At 33.2% G+C, this 13,829-nt stretch overlaps 1 protein-coding gene across 6 annotated transcripts in view; it reads right to left on the bottom strand.

Moving 5' to 3' along the window:
* Window positions 1-13,829, bottom strand: part of LOC113498917 (putative polypeptide N-acetylgalactosaminyltransferase 9) — a 93,028-nt gene that overhangs the window by 33,196 nt on the left and 46,003 nt on the right. For all 6 annotated transcript variants that reach the window (XM_026879172.1, XM_026879174.1, XM_026879177.1 and 3 more), the window contains exon 2: window positions 8,152-8,186. The gene's annotated coding sequence lies outside the window, so the exon portion shown is untranslated. The remainder of the gene's footprint in view (window positions 1-8,151; window positions 8,187-13,829) is intronic.

Genomic DNA, 13,829 nt, shown 5'->3' with positions numbered 1-13,829 from the left:
AAAAAATAGAAGATTTGACAATTTTACTAACAGTCTTCAAACTAACATTAAATACCTATATCACAACTGAACTCATTTAGTTACATATAATCAAAAACCTTATACTATACTTAATAAGGAATTTTCTTCAGAATTTTCATCAGTGATTTGAGCAACCACCTCGGGGACTGAAACTTCATATTCAATGGCGTCTGGGTCGAATAAATCAAACTGCTACGACGTCGCGTAAGCACTTCCGTCTTTTGAAAGACTTTCTGAGATTGCGCGTTTTATATTTCGCTCTTATCTTTATGCTATAGATATTTCACTTGATATTGCTTTTATAATTGATTGGGTTTTCACGTATTATTTTACACGCGTTTTTAGAGGTTATTGCATTGCAGCAGAATTATAATAATATGTATGTGCTAACAAGTAATTTATTAAAAGTTTGTATGAGATGGTGACAGAAAAATAAACCCTTTCATTTTATTCGATAAATATTATAATATGGAACCGTTTATGGCTGATATATTATGTTCGTAGCTATTTTTATCAGACAGAAAATCTCTACGCGGACAAGAAGTAAAATAAGAAATGTTTTAAGATAATAAGAAATAATAATTACTTAATGATGGCACATACGGCTATCGTTTTTAATCTCGACAAAATGTACCCTAAAAGGAATCGTCGTCATCATTATATAAAACTCAACAATCCAATATGGTTCCTCAAACATTCCGTAAACATATTATTATCATAAATTATTCGATCAAAACGAACGTCCTTGGATTGGCTCAAAACTATCACTAATTGAAATCTAAATAACCTAACATACTCATAAATTATTATTTACAGTAGCCCAAACAAAGGGAAATTATGTTGGTAACGACTTTTTCATTTCCGATTTATTTCTAGTAATAACAGTCATGAGCTTATTTGAGGCATAACAAGACTAAAAAATAAATCTAGACACGCGAATTGCCATTACGTAAAACGAATTGTTACAGTTATTTGCCAAATCTATGATTTAGTTTAACTAACCTGGTTAACCTGAAGCGTTGTTGTGATCTCTTACAGGGATCTGTAAGAAACTTTTCTTTTGTTACAAGTAATGAAAATTAATATTTATTCAAATCCATTATTCATGATTTATCAAATACAAGCCTGTAAAACTTAATTAAACCTCTTAATAAACCTTAGATCACTTGATCATGAAGTGATTTTCGTGTTCCTTTTTTATTTAAATTCGAAACCCATTTTGTGCATAGACAGATTTACAAAAACTTACATCATCTATACTAATAAATATAAAGCTGAAGAGCTTGTTTGTTTGAACGCGCTAATCTCAACAACTACTGCTCCAAATCGAAAAATTCTGTGTTGAATAGACCATTCATCGAGGAACGTTATAGGCTATATATCATAACGCTGCGACTAATAAGAGCGAAGATACAATGGAATATTTGAAAAAAATAGGGCAGGTATAAATCATAATTTCTTCTAACCACGCAGACGAAGTCGCGGGCAACAGCTAGTCATTAATAAAATAAAATATTTTCTCATAAATTATCAATCAAATATAAAAATAAATATACTGTTACAGATACGTAGAACAGTAAAGTTAAGCTCCTTGACCTTTTTAATTAACAGCGAATCTTCAAGAGTGTCGGTGAACGAGGATAGCAAAATCTCCGGTCGACGCATCTAATTAATTTGGAGGCCAAACACGTGTTACTTAATATCTAACATCTGGCTTCGCAAAAAATGGTTTCCGCAAGATATATGTAATCTTGTTGTTTGTGCAGAGGTTAATACACTGATCGATTAATTCTGAAAAGTGGATACTTGTAAGCAAGTGTCGTATGGGACATTCATATTAATTTACAAAATGTATTCTTTGGAGGCCTATCGCTATCTCTTTAATTTAACATTGCATTGTGCTGAGCGTGACAGCGCTCCTTTCGTTCACAACTTCCTACCCTTTTTAATGTTCTTGTGTTTGTCAACATATATATTTGGCTTGGTTTAGTATAAGCTTTTAGTAATACATTGAAAATAATCAAAATTTCAACCTATTACCTATTTCATTTAACTGCAATTACATGACGTAAAGTTAGAAACTTTGCTATAAAAATTAAATACATAACAACTTATAACAAAAACGGCTTTAACTTCAACCAAGATTGGTCTCACTGGCAGTACGTAAATATCTGAACATTCCCTTATGAAATTGCGTATCTGTCACTCGTACGTCACACAGCTGTAAGCTGCGAAGGGTTAATTTATCCACGGTTTAGGGACCCATGTGATAATAACACGAAGGGATTGATCCGACAACCGAATAAGCTTTTAATCTGTATAGTAATTACATTAATCAACATAGTTTAGCAAAATTCAAACTTGAAACGTATTTTTTAATTTAGAGTAAAAGATCAAGAGTTACATACTATTATAATATTGTTTTACTCATACAGGTAATTAATTAAAATTAAATAAACTATGAAACCAGACGGCCTTGAAAACAGAAGATGCAAACAATTACGTCAGGATCTTAATTCATTTGTATGTTTAATTCGAGCTAATTACATTGCATCGTGACCATTTTATGATGTTAATGTAAATGGCAGACACATACGCTTTATTTTAATGACTCGCATTAATTCTTTTAATTTTGTGCATGCGAATGTCATACTTGTATATACAAATTTTAATTAAGTATTGCTACATTTTTTGGACGATATTTTTTAGCAATAACAACAACGCATGCCAGAACTTAAAACAACATTTTTAAAGTCACAACCATCGATTTCCCTGCTAAAATCGTTTCAGTGAAAACAAAAGCCGTATTGAAGTGAAGCCTTAAATGTACGATCGTCGACACCCTTATTCCGTTGTTCACATGAAGCTTGCTTCTAAGGTATTTCCAGTGAGACCAGATGGCGCTACGGTCGAAACGGTAACACGATATCGGTCTGTGGATTCCAAACGAGATTTATTGGACAAACCGATAGTGTTCTATTAAAAATTCGATTCCCATTAGGGTTGACAATATTCAGGAGCAAATAAAACTTGAATTCGATTTGCTTTTTATAACTGAATTAAATGATTGTTGAATTCTCGATACTAAAATTTTACTTAAGTATGTTTACATTTTTTAATTTTACCACATCCAGAATTCTGTTTTATAACAAGCTGCTTAAAAACGCAGGCATACATTTTTACTTAAAACATTTAATTTAATTTCACATGCTTCCGCAAAGCTCTCGATAATCTAAAATACATCTAATAAAGTTAATTAGTTTCCATAAATCGCCTCCACAACAAAATAAACACACAAATATAACTCTATTTATTTATTTCGAGCGACAATTTATTCCGACAATCTGGTAGCCGTAATTTCTATCGCGTACTACAATTTACGTTAACGCCAACACTATCGTATGTGTAATTCAGAAACGGCACTGGAAACGTATTGAATATGCAGCGAGGCAATTTTTCTAACAAACGTGACATCCTGTGAAATTGCATTTTGCAAATGAATAATGTCCTTTGCACATTTTGCGCAGTAGATCCTAAAATATCTGTTTTCGGAATAGATTGTTACAATCACAATTACTGTTTCAATTTATTTTTCGAAAGTTACATCACTATTTCAGTATACAAACAACAGAAAATGTCAACAACTGTAAACGTATTTATTTGTTTTGAATCGTAATTAACTTTACAAACTTGTTTAACAAATAACAGCTGGTATTCGCAGTAAGCAAAACAATAAAAGAGTGTCTAGAAGTTGTAAAATAAAAAATGCGATCCAAGTTGAAAGTAAATTCATTAAAACTGTTACTTGACACTATTCCACAAAATGAATACAACTTGGCTTTGCCACTTAAATAACAAACTAAATTGGAAGAAAAACAAACAAAAAAAAAACAAAGTTACTAATAAGATTGCTTTAAATAAATGAAAATTAAAAAGGTAGGGACCCCCGGCAGCAAGATCTTTTACCCCCAAAGCTTTTAATATAAGTTAAATTGAAATAACTCAATCCGTACAGGAGCCGTCATGCCACAGACAGGCATACACGCCGAACTCATAAAATCCTTCTTTCTGCATCGGGGAAATAAGAAATGAAGAAAAAATCTCTTAGGGGATTGCTTAGAAAACCTGTCATTATTTAATTAATAGACATTTAACATTCAATCCACGGTATTGATCGTTCGATCATCGACATCCGATTCCAATAATCGATGGATACTCGTAAAACCAGTTGCCTTAAGAAAAGCACCACTGCCCCAGTTTCACCTACATACGCACACGTAGGCCTTAACCTTGGTGTACACTGAGACACTTAAGCAACGCGAATCCTTTTTTTTTAATTAGGAGACTGTATTTTTCGGTAAGACCTTTATATTAAAGTTCATCGTAGTGTTATTTTTCTATCTATCTTCTGTATGACCATCTTCATCTTATTATTATTTTTTAGCCTGTTTCGAACTATTAAGGGTCACTTCAGCGAAATTATAAATAATTATTTAAGTATAAGTTATTTGAATCCTATACCTAAACATTTCCCACTTTTCTGGAGTAGTTAGGACGGCATTCTTTGGCTACGATTAGTCAAAAAAATTGAATTAATCTTTATACATGAATATGTCTCGTACTGTATGTGCATTATCGAAATATGATCATAGTATTATTTTTACTTGGTATTTTGTAAATTCCTTGCGAGATTAAGACCAGAAGTTTTCTATTAGACACCCTTGAACTGTCGAAGTTTGTAGGCCGAGAAGATTATGGAAGTAAGGCGGCCGTTCGAACCTGTTTAGGTTTCTTATCTTGGAAACTTGGCAAAACAACCGACGTCCACGTTGTATGACAGCCGTTGTAATAATAATTTATCGTTTTCGTAAAGTTTTTGTTGTGTAACAGTGGGTTGTTAGTAATTTACAGATTTGGTTGTGTTGGCAACGTTTAAGTTGTCCTTAGTTTTTGTTTACACCTTATCTCTCTCAACTAAATTCTTACATATCAAACTTAATTAAATTCTTCCACTGCTTTGTCTTAGACACTCAACCTATAATTTATTTAGAACTTAGCATACCGTTAATTTTCTAAACAACAATTAGATCCACCTGCTAAAAAATCGAAACCTTCAAGGCACGGTCAGGATACCAAAAAGAAACCTCTCCATTCCAAACAAGCAGCGTCTTTGTGTCAACTACAAAGATCTTCATATTATGTTCAGCAAAACTAAGCTACGTACGTAAGTCGTAATAGTATATAACTAGTCATACATCTAACTGCATTTCCCTCGTCTTGTATTACGGTCCCACCTTATCCCTATTTACGGAGTGAATCTTCAAACTCCGTCCTATTCAACCAGTAAATGGTCTAATATCGTAACTTGAAACGACCGTCCCCTGACGTCGTATAGTAAATCGTCATTTAGTCGTTTCGGCTGCTTAATGTGCCAAGTTTCAATTAAAAAGCCATCGGAGCGCCATATATGGGCCATTAGTTTTGATTATTAGCAAGCTTGTATTAATGTAGAGCGGATAATTTTATTAAGGTAGGTAATATCTTTTCCGTGCTGTTTCACTTCGTGTACGATACAAATTAATATTTGTTGGAAACTACCTGTTTTTCTTTCTGAACTAGCTGCATATAAGTTATGGGAATATTCATTAGTATCATTTCTAGGTAGCATATAGCCAAGGCATGCCAGTTCATTAATATTTTGGTGAATTCGGTATTTTACATAGTGGCAGTATATCTGAATACAGTCCGTAATCCATTTTACTATATCCCATAGTTTCAAGTTCCCAGAATTAGTCATAACTACTAATATCGATTGTCACTTCTGCACGCATGATAAACGGTTCGAAATATATTATAATATGTGGAGTACTGAGTTCAAAAGTTCAAAACCTGAGTTCTTAATATTTTTCATGAAATAAAAGACTGTATATGAGGGCATATACAGTCTTTGTAAAATGATAATTTAATTTACCAACTTCGTTCCAAACAAATGCAAGTCTACAAAATAATTTAACATCAACCGAAGTAAAACACGAGTCAAATAAATGTACAACGGAGAATGACAAATGAACTTATTTTATGACAAGTGTTTTCCAACTTTCTTGGTCGTATAAAAGTTTTATTGCTTCGGAAAATATAGATTGAAATGGATGGAATCTGTCGTTATTTCGTTTTGTGGGTATTTTATCAATATTTCGAGAGTAAATAGTTAATTTAAAAATCAATGAGCCTTGGAAATTATGAATATTATTTACCTATATATATGACTCGTAAGTATTGAAAGCTATAAAGTCAATAAGTTTACGATGCATTACAGTACTTTATTTTATTTACAAGCGAATAAACAACCGATGGGCGTAGTGTAAAGGTCACGTATGTCACAATAAAATACGAGTAACATATCTATGTAATTTCGCGAAAATTATCTCAATGCATCTCAAATAATGATGTTAGTAAATAATAAAACAAAAGCCTGCTCACGACCCCGGTGTAGTCGTGAGAGACATCGGCCGGGCTAGTTCACAAGACAGAGTAATTCTATCTCTGTCTTTTTATTAAATTAAAGTGAGATACAATATAATTTGATCATCGATTGCAATAAGTAACGCTTCGGAGATTGCTATCTGCGAAAAGCTATGACCGCTGTACAGAAAACAATAAATTTAAGATAAGTCACGTCTTTACAATGTTAAGTTTTATTGAGCCTTCAAAATTATCTGTTGGAACGTCGCAAAAAGCTGTTGATATTAAGGAAATACTTTTTGTTTGTTGGTCCATATTATATGATTCAATTCAATACAATATTTTTCACATTTCATGTTTTATCTGTCATTTCATCCAACAACATGATTTCCATCAATCTTTTTGGTTTTGCATAAAATACCCATAAACCCCGTTCTTTCCACAAAAAAATGATGCACCAAAAAAAAATACAAACATTTAATTATGCTCTACCATAACATGCTAAAAATAGTCACCATCATAAAATAAAAATACGTTAACAATAGTCACAGAATATCAATATGCGTTAGGAATACTTTCTGGCTTAGTTGGTAACACGACGAACAAGGGGGGAATAAATACCGCGTTAGCTCATAAATCATTTGGGAACATGTTCCACTCGACGACAAACACACTTTCTTATATATTTCATTGTTGCCTTACCGATTACGGAACTCGGGTAAAATGGACTACTCGTCATTGCAATATGACATGATGGGATAACCGTGTAAGGTTTTGATACATAATAACTGAATATAAATATATAGAATTATGTTAGAAACTTCGGATAAGAGGCAACCACTTCTTTTAGTCTCCAAGTGATTTTTGGCATAAAGATTAAATGAAAAAGAAAATGTAACATTAGAAACTTAATTGAAATTAACGTACTTTTCGTTTTTGATTAGTATCAAATTTTTACTAATCAAAAGGTATATTTGATTAGTAAAAGCTTAAGTACTATGAACATATCCGTTGAAATATCCATTGAAGGTGCAGGAGAATATAGGTGCAACGTTAGTCCTAAATGTACCTACTCATACCTATGCCATCCATTGGCAATATACTAACAAACATTGTGCAAATCGCTTAGATTTAAATAGGTTTATTTTTTTTATACAGCAAACATGTATATAAAATGTACGTAAATATGTATCCATATAGCCGAAGGCTCACCAATACTTGCGAAATTTAAACGTAAAGCTTACATAGTATTAAATGAAAACACCATAGTTTCAATTGAGTGATAACTTATTTAAAAGTTTAATCAAACATGTTTACAAACAAAAACAATTGTATGTCCATCATTGGTACAATTAAGTTAATAATAAGTAAAAACCACCACACTTTTAAAAACCTGGACTAAATCGAATCTTACAAAATCAACTGAACTCCACATTGGCGCTCGCACTGCAATACTTAACTATGAGCTGGACTACTTTATGCCTGCTACTAGCCAAGTGAATTCCATTAAAATGGCAAATATTGCATAAAATTTCTACTGCACTGCATTTTAACGTTGCACCATTTAGAGGAAATTTTGTCAAAGAACTTTTAGTGGTTTGAATGTTAGTGTTGCCTCGACCAATTTGTACTGTAAATGGAAATGTTATGTTTCTTTAAAAAACATACCTCTTGTTTCTATAACTTCGTCTGAAGCTTTAATCCTGTAACAAAAAACAATATATTTATTTAATTGTTCTTGCAAATGTTTGAAGGAGAGGGGCACACCTCTTTGTAGTGGGACAATATAGGGTTAAAAAAAAAGAACATTCAAATGAGAGTCAACATTCAGTCGCGCGATACCGTGGGTTAGCTTGGACAAGATTATGCTTGATAGCAATAGTTATGGCTATATCAAATATTGCTTAACCTTTTTTTTTAACCTTCTTTTTATTTTGCCCACCTATTATGTTCTATGAAATACAGCCGGTTCACCGGAGTTGTTAAAAATATTTGTTTAATAACACCCTTCTTTGTTTACCTATATGTAAAACTAATACTTACACCACTCGTCTAGTTCAATGAGTGTGAGAAACGAAAATTCGCGGACTCCTAGGGGAATAGGCGTGAAACGGCTCCCAGCCAATAACACTCACTAATGAAAGTGGACAAGTAATGAGCACGACGCACCGCCTCACCTATCTCCAGTAGCGAGCACATTTTGCTATTACACTTTACAGCAAAGGTGTTCCGTAGACTAGTCAGTTTTATAGCTAAAAATACTTTTATATAACTTTTTTCATGAGGCTAGTGTGCATGGAATAGATTGATGATGACATCACCTAGTTGAATTACAGTGAAAAGTGGTTTATTTATGCTTGTCAGGAAGTCTGAGACTTGATTTAATTTGTGGCACATTTTATGTTTACTCATTAAAATTTAAATGAAAATTTACGAATGATGGTAAGCCAATTGAATCGTGTCAAGTCTTAATTTTTATAACAAAACAAACATTTTGTATCTTAATCCACACGGGAAATCAGAAAACGATATAAAGAATCAAGAATATCAAATAAGGTATTAATCCCTATGGACAAAACTATTATTTCATAAATGAAACACAAATGGCAAAAAGCATTTAGGGAAATTCAGAACAACTTGCAAGTGTGTTGAAGCCTCGTAACTTATTGGATCAAACTAACACGCGAGGTCCAACTTTCTCATATAGTTTATCTCGTAATATCTCATAATAATCCCTAATTCGATAAGTCACTTGATTCCTTATTCGGGTAATATTTTTATCTTGGGAGCAGAAGCGATCAAGAACAATCTTGTCCAATTTGGCTTCAGTATCACTCTGTCTTAAGCAATACTATCACCATTTGCTAACTGATCAATTTATGAAAGCTACCGCTTGGAAACGTGAGCCAATTCTTTAACCATAATGGGTAATGGCAATTTTATTTTCGTTTTCCCTTGTACGTTTATACTTTTTCGCACATAAAAAGCTATAGAGGAAATCCCGGAAGCGGGTAGGATGATGATAACCGTTTTTGTGGATTTTTTGATGCTTTCGGTTGGAAAAACATTAACACTACATTTTCAACCACTATGTCATTGATAAAAAACTTGTGACTATAAAATTATCCAACAAATTTTATATTTGTTAAAACAGTTATCAGAGAGCTCAGCATCATTTGAACTTTTAGACTGGTATTTATGATATGGAGAAGATCTTCAATACCAACAAAGGCAACACAAAACTTGTAAAATTCAAACATCCTGTCTCGTTCGTACAGTTGACAACGGCAGGTATCCTTTGAAGCCTTGCCTTTGATTCTAAAATCTGCGCTCGGCTCCGTTTCAAATGGTGACCGCGTTAAGCTCTCAAAGAAGTTCCTCGTTTCGTGTGTGGGTATTGCTGTGGTTCTCGTTATCTGCTTGTGTCTTTATATCAGCATCCTAAGAGAAATCATATCTCGTCTACACCGATCTATCTATTTGAATAGAGTGATAATCTAACAAGTTTATTGTAAACACTGATGTGTTTTGGTTTCAAACCCCAAAAGTATTTGTGTCACATACCGTCGTAAATTCAAACGCCAAACGGACGTAGGTATTAACAGCGAGGGATTTACATATACTAACTTATTTGACTTTTAAAATGTGAAAGCTTCGGCTCTCGAATATTCGAAAGATTTAAAGATAAAACCGAGAGTCAACCCGTTGGCGAAGAAAAATTTTACTTGGAAGTCGTCGATATTATACAGAAATAACATTACTTATACCTCTACCACAAGAATATTGAAAAGTTTTGTTTGAACATTAAAAATCAGTTCGATAAAAGACAGGGAAACAAAAACACGATAAACTTTACAAACTTCTGTTTGCATATGAATTCGAACATAAAAGTGATGCTACACACTGCTTCAGCAATAAGTACTCTTAACATTTGTTTGAAAAACTACCATTACATTTCTAAACGCATAATCATGTTGAATATACTCTGAATTTCAAGAAACCAAATACACAGAGAGCTCTAAACCGAATAAAAAACCTAAATTTTAAAAATGCTTGAGTAACAAAACAAAGAACAAATAAGAAAATACTGCATCTTATATTACACAAGGCACGGAGTAAACAGGATTTTAGCGAAGACACCTGTTTCTTGAAGAGCTCATAAATAAAGGAGAAAACAGCTAAAACTGCTAAAACATTTCCAAGAGAATTCAGTCGCAAAAACAGAATATTGTGGAAAGAGGACGATGCCAAGAAGCAGGCCACTCTACCTTATATACTAGATTTTTGGACCTAAACGAAGGCTTCTTGAGTTCCCGTTTAAAAATCCACAACTTTCTATCAGACTAAAAACCAAAGGTTTTAACTTTCTGTAACCAAAGATTAAAAACGGAACCCTATGTCTAAGGGACGGTTGTCTGTCTGTCTGTTCGACCGTCACCAAGCTGTATCTCTGGATTTTCAAACAAACAATACATTTTTAGCAACATATAAGATGCACCTTCTTATATCCGCGAAGTACCAAAATGATGACGATCTAAATCTTATGAAAATGATACTTACATCAAAGAAAAATATTAAACAGTAAAAATTATTTAGCGTAATAACCTTTATCATATCATGTGGTGAGGTAAATTCATGTAATATTATGAACGTTTTCTATACTCATACATAACTAAGCATAATAAAAGTCTGTAATAAATCCTCCTTTCATGACATAATTCTTAATGATAAACTTCATTATGTTATATCACAAAGTTATTCAACTTCCATAAAACCGTTATACCCTGCACACAATTATTAAGTGCATTAAAAAGGTAATTCTCATCAAACTTTTATCATTATTGTGTCATATCGTACAGTATGTTATAAACAATAAGTACCTAAGTTAGTAAATGAAAGTACTTGTGCAGTCAATGTTATTTTTTTTACTCAGATTTAAACATGCTTAAAATTCCCGTTCTGAAACATAAACAAAAACATTTAGTGGTTTCTTAGGTTTACGCGAATGTTAGGCATTGAAATGAAACTACTTTTACGGATTTTATCGCGGATTCATTTTACATTTTAGTTCCCGACGTTTCGAAACCGCATATATGAACATATACTGTCAAGACGAACGGCATTAGTCTGCCCGTGACCATGATACCTGCAAAGGTTTCGAAACGCCGGAAACTAAAATCTAAAATTAAACCGCGATAAAATCCGTAAAAGTAGTTTTATTTCAAAAAACATTTACTTTAGAATAAGGCAAATGCAACGCAACCGTTGCGCAAAGGATAATGGTAGTATAGAAAGTTGAAGGTTTGTCATATCTTAAAATATTTTTGTATTCACTTGGCATAACTACAAGTTGTTTCAAGATGACCTGTCGGCAGAAACGATAAGACTTTCGTATAATTTTACTAAATCCATAATAACGCACTTTACTTCAATCTAATAACATATTTCATGACTTGGAACAGTTCTTAACGTAACCCGTGCAGCGCCCATCCAGTTATTATATTTAATGCAATCGTGCAATTCACTGCTCCTACTCTGCACGATAAAATTTGCAGCAATTTTTCACTTAAACAAAAGAGCACAAATTCCATTGCCAGTTCTCTTCGCTGCGTTTTCAAGAAGCACCGTATAAACGCTGCGGTGGATGTTAATCTCTTCCGTCCGATCGCTCTTTTCAGGGTTAATGGTGTGAGAGAGTCTTCGGTGTGAATTGCGATTACGAAAGATACTCACGTTCCTAGTTAAGTGTCCCCTGTGTTTGCGTCTGAGCAACCTTTCTTCATTATGAAACGGGAAAAGTATTTTTCCATCCCAACAGTAATATGAAACTACTTTGACACTTTCAAAAAACAACAAAAGTTTCTGACTGAATTTTAATCAAGCTAAAGTACTTGAAGCAGAAAATATTGGAAACAGATGTTCTCTTGAGATTTTTCACAAAATATTAAGTTTGTTACGTGACTTAATTCTGTAAACGTGAGTATGGCGTTTTATAGCAAATTTTATCTATTGCTTCAACAAAAATACCAAGAAGCATGAAAGTGAAATTCTTAAATAAATTTAACACGTTTTGTTCATTTCTTGTTTCGAAACAGCTTTTCTTACTTACAAACAACACAGTAAATATGAACAGAGTAAGTATACCAAACATTTCTATTACGAAAACCAACAAAATTGATAAATAAGTAAACCACGTATAAGATGAAAACAAACGAACTACAAACCAAAAGCTTTCAAGACAACACGCCGTTGATAATGAACACGCAGTAAGAACGTATTCGAAAACAAAACAATGAGGGTTGAAACTAGAAGAAACATAGCTGGTACTATGATATTACATAATCTCGTTGCAAGAAGCGAGCTTCGTTGACCGCAAGCTATGTCGAGTGACAAATTAAATGAATTTACGGGCAACAAACTTAGGCTGCAGACATATGTTATGCTCTTTGCACCGATGTAAATGCAATTTACTTGGCACCGCTTTCTAGGAGCGCGCTGTTCTATCGTGATAGCTTATGTCTTGGGCGTCTTATTTTTGCGCTACTGAGCTTTGCATTTTAAAATACACCGATGAGTCCATGTTTATTTACAGAGAAATACACAAATGCGGATCCTTAGGTGAACAGGATATTCGAAAATGTCAAGACATGGATGCAATTATGGAGTAATGGAGGATCCTTGATATTTAGTTAAATGTTAGAGACGCACTTAGTAGGATTTGTTATTACTTTGTTTTAAAGCCGTTATTTTAGGTGCTTGAATCTTTATTTCCATTGTTTGTATCATGCCTCAGAACTAAAAATTTTAATAGGATTGGTCTTTTGACTTCAACTATTAATTTAATATTCGACAAATAAAACTGTAGTTAATATATGCGCACTGGTAAAAAATATGATTTTCAATGGAAAGAAATCATCGCGAATTATATTTCATATGATTTTTAGACATAAATTAGTTAAAATGCATGTACACAAAAACAAAAAAAAAGCATTAACAAAACTGATAAACTCGTGCTAAACTAGTCGAGTGAACACTTCCTCAGCATGTGTGGCTAATAAAATCATTGCACCAGTTCAATATGAATCAATAAGACCTCATTCAACAAGTGCCCGGTGGCCTGCCGACGGCCGCAACTTGTCCGAGTAATAAATACTTACCACTTTCATCGCATAGACATGCAAATGTGCCGGTTACGTCTGCCCGTTTTATGAATGTCACCGCTATCGCTTGCAGGGTTGCTAGCGAGGAAATATTATGACTGCAGCGAGCCGTTAACGATAAAGAAGTTTGCTTGAATGTAGAAATTGAAAAAGTTTGTGATAGGGAACGATTTAGCACGTTTAGTT

Source organism: Trichoplusia ni, chromosome 11 (assembly GCF_003590095.1).
Source record: "Trichoplusia ni isolate ovarian cell line Hi5 chromosome 11, tn1, whole genome shotgun sequence".
Classification (NCBI taxonomy): Eukaryota; Metazoa; Arthropoda; class Insecta; order Lepidoptera; family Noctuidae; genus Trichoplusia; species Trichoplusia ni.
Note: the sequence above shows the minus strand (reverse complement) of the source record. Positions and strands in the feature narration are given on the sequence as shown.